The sequence below is a fragment of the Hippopotamus amphibius genome, chromosome 12 (genome assembly GCF_030028045.1).
Source record: "Hippopotamus amphibius kiboko isolate mHipAmp2 chromosome 12, mHipAmp2.hap2, whole genome shotgun sequence".
NCBI lineage: Eukaryota > Metazoa > Chordata > Mammalia > Artiodactyla > Hippopotamidae > Hippopotamus > Hippopotamus amphibius.
Genome location: NC_080197.1, coordinates 44,615,513 through 44,619,502, shown reverse-complemented (window position 1 = coordinate 44,619,502; position 3,990 = coordinate 44,615,513). Strand labels below are relative to the sequence as shown.

General features: G+C 41.3%; 1 pseudogene; it reads left to right on the top strand.

The window, feature by feature from the left end:
• Positions 1 to 3,241: 3,241 nt before the first annotated feature.
• On the top strand, positions 3,242 to 3,723 carry LOC130833975 (elongin-B-like; annotated as a pseudogene).
• The last annotated feature ends 267 nt before the right edge of the window (positions 3,724 to 3,990 follow it).

The following is a 3,990-nucleotide window of genomic DNA, read 5'->3' as shown; positions in this document are numbered from 1 at the left end:
TTAATGAATTAAATAAAACCTTTGACGTGCCCATTTTAAATATGCATGAAGGCTTATTTTTTCTAAAAAAATTATCCTTTAATAATTTCATGAGTTGACTGTCTTTTAGCTTCTAGGAGTCCAGCTGAACCTCTCACCTGAGGTTCAACGGGACATAATAAAGTGAACTACTCTTTTGGACTGAGGAATAGCAGGGGATGGCAGGGGAACAGCATAGCTGAACTGACCTCTCCATACCTCATCAAGAGTCTCAACTGTGTCCATCTCCAATGAACCCAGGATAACTGAGTTATGATCTGCATGACATTTTTATCTCCGACATTCAGTTTGACTTTCAAGTCAAATCAAAGAGTAGGGAAAAAAAAAAAAGAATCCAAAATGAAACGGAATATTTTTCAGCTTGGCACTACACCATCTAGTCTAATGTGAAAGAAAATCCATTTCATTTTGCCACTGCCTGCTGATTGGCATGACCTCAGCTGTCCTTCAAAGGTTCAGCCTCTCCTGAAAGCAGGTACAGTCATTGCTGTGAGCCAAAGGGCGAACTGGAGTTGGAATTTTCATATTCCCCTGAGGGTTGCTTTTTGGGAAAAATATATTTAATGAATGGTTTTAGCATACACTTGAAAGCTACTTTAACTCTGTTTCACTTTCATGTATGGAAGTAAAGGTAACATCAGAGAAGTGTGCTGACCACTTCCAGTGGGTAAAATACCTGTAGTCTTGAGATAAATGTTGCCGGAAAATAGAAAATGATGTGAGAGGTTTATCTTGTGCACATTATCAAATTAGAACTTAAAACACATGCCATATGCTTTTGTAGGAGAGGAAAAAAATCTTTTCCTTCTACACTTCTAGGTTCTCCACTGGGGCTCCTGTACCAAAAACAGATTAACAAGAGAAAAACAAATAGAAGTTTATCAATATGTATATCTCATATACACGTGGGGGAAACCCATAGATGAGCAACTCAAAGAGGTGGCTAGAACTTGGGCCTAAATGCCACCTTCATCTAAAACAAAGGAAGAAGGGTGTGAGCTGGGGGTGTGCGGAGGTAAGTCATGGGAAGGTGACCAGGAAAAGTAGGTGAAGAAGTATAAGATTTGTTATTCAGATTTAAGACTGTTCCTTCTCTATTGATGAGTCTCTTGTGATTTAGTCATCCTTCTTTTGCTGATACAGAGAGGAGGACACCTTCACAAATAGATATTTCCTTTATAAATGTAAATTTCCCTTACAAAAAGGCAAATTATGCCCTGTTTTCAGAACATCTCCTGTGTCTGCTGTTTCTCAAAATAGTCAGTTCTAAATATTTATGCTAAAGAGGCATATTTTGGGGTGGCACAGTCTGGTCTCCTTCACTTTCTATCATCGCCAAACTTGAAGCCACATTCTGACGTTTAGGCTAAGTGGTAGCTCCATCCAAGGCCACCATGGCTTCTGTATCACATTCAGGTGGTTTTTACTTGTGTTCAGCTTTTAGTTCCATTATTTTAGAATCTCCAGTTGGTTTTGAAGTCACAGGGAAGATTTCAGTCTTCCAGGTCATAAAATTGAAGGACAAGAACATGGGGTCTAATCTAGGTGAATATCTTAACAAAATGATATCTGAAGCACAATTTTCAAAATGTTTAATGTATTGCAATTCTCATATAAAATAATAATGAGCAGAAATCTAAGTTTTATTAAACTCACTAATGAGGGAAGCAGCAGAATGACAAAGTTGGTTCAGAAAAGACTACAAGGAACTAAAGATTATATAGTCAATGAAGGAAAGGAAGACTGTTGTGATAAATTACAAAGTTGATTATACTACCAGGAATAAGACCACAGTTTTAGGGGATTAACTTCTCTACATAAGAAAAATCATTTGTGTTTTTATCAGGCAAAAGTAATTTTCATTGCACAAAAATTATCTGCCTAGCATTGGCCAAATCATTTATATCTCACCAATTTCCAATAAAAGAACATTCAACTTTACAGAGTTTTATGTTGTCTGAACCTTAATCAGTAGTAAATGGCAGGGCTTCCCCAGTGGTGCAGTGGTTAAGAATCCACCTGCCAATGCAGGGGACACGAGTTCGAGCCCTGGTCGGGGAAGATCCCACATGCCTCTGATCTACTAAGCCCATGTGCTGGAACTACTGAGCCTGCGCTCTAGAGTCCATGAGCCACAACTACTGAAGCCCGAGTGCCTAGAGCCCTTGCTCCGCAACAAGAGAAGCGCCACAATGAGAAGCCCACGCACCACAAAAGAGTAGCCCCTGCTCGCCAGAGCTAGAGAAAGCCTGTTCACAGCAACAAAGACCCAGTGCGGCCAATCAATCAATCAATTTTAAAAAAATAGTAAATGGCAAATCAAACAAACTTGTATATCATGTGACTCTAGGGCAGGGGCCAGCAAACTATAGTTGGGCTTAGCTGACCACCTATTTTTTGTAAATAAAGTTTTACTGAAACACAGCCATTTGCTTACGTATTGTAACTGGCTGTTTTTGCTGCCAAGTTGAATAGAGACCAGGTGGTTCACACAATCCAAAATATTTACTATCTGGCCCTTTACAGAAAATAAACAAACAAAAAAAAACTTGCCAACCTTTGACCTAGAAACAGGACATTGTCTAAAAATAAAAAGAAAGGTGACACAATCTTTTTTTTCCCTTACTTCCAAGTTTTTGAGAATATTTTTTTCTTTGCAACAATATTTATAAAAAAGCATGAACATGAAATCAGAAAAATCGCTTCAGGGAAGTCACATCAGAATGGATTTAAATATCATGCCTATACAATTGAAAATTATACATTTTGCAATAATTATACATTATTCATTTGTACAATGAATTCAGGTTGACAGCACCACAGATTCTCAGAATCTCCTTCACAAGCTATTAAACATGTTGAAAACGGAGAATAACAAGTTCTTTACTTCTAAGAAGGACGCTCATGACCGATTTAAGTCCAAATTATTCAGTCCCCCCCCGCCGCCTTTTTTAAAGATTTTTTTTTGACGTGGACCATTTTTAAAGCCTTTACTGATTTGTTACAATATTGCTTCTGTTTTATATTTTGATTTCTTGGCCTGAAGCACAGAGGATCTCTCTCAGTTCTCTGAGCAGGGATGGAACCCACACCCCCTGCATCGGAAGGCAAAGTCTTAACCACTGGATGGACCACCAAGGATGTTCATTTCCCTTTAATTAGAAAACTTAACCTAGGTGGGGTGGGGCCACAGGCTTGGGACATGCTGGGGCAGCACCGTGGGCTGCTGGGGACAGGCGGGGGTAGACCTGTTCCTCACGACCCCCGCCACAAGACCGCCATCTTCACAGATGTCAAGAGTTGAGCCCTGTGTTCCAGCGGAAGTGCATCGTGGAGGGCATCGTCAAGCTGCTGCCGGAGAAGCAGAGCTGTACAAGGACCACCAGCTTCTGGATGCTGGCAAGTCTTTGGGCGAGTGTGGCTTCAGCCAGACAGCATGGCCTCAGGCCCCATCCATGGTGGGGCTAGCCTTCCCGGCAGGTAAAAAAAATCACAACACAGGGAGGTGATTTGTTTTTCTCCATGACCCCCCAGTTATGGCATAGATCGTGGTGGTGACTGTGGACCCGGAGTGGCTTCACCTCAGATGAAGCAGTTGAGGCCCTTGTCCAGCCCACCCCAGCTGTGGGATGTGATGAAGCACAGGACCCAGGAGGCAGGGCCAGTGAACCAGCTGTGCAGTGAGAGGCCCCACCCCCACAGCCTTGGGTATTCAGCTCATCCACGTTCTGGTATTTTCCTGCAGGATTCTGTTATGTGTCATAGTCATCAGGGTTTCAATAAGAAGTAGCCTGTAACTTTACTTTGATAACCTTATATACAAAAGTAGATAAATAAACTAGCACAACAGACTGTTGTTTGGAAATGGGATTGGAGCAAGGATTTTAAGATATCCCTCTAGACAAATCCAGTCCACTTTGTCTCTTTAGAGGTGATACTGCCTACCGTCAC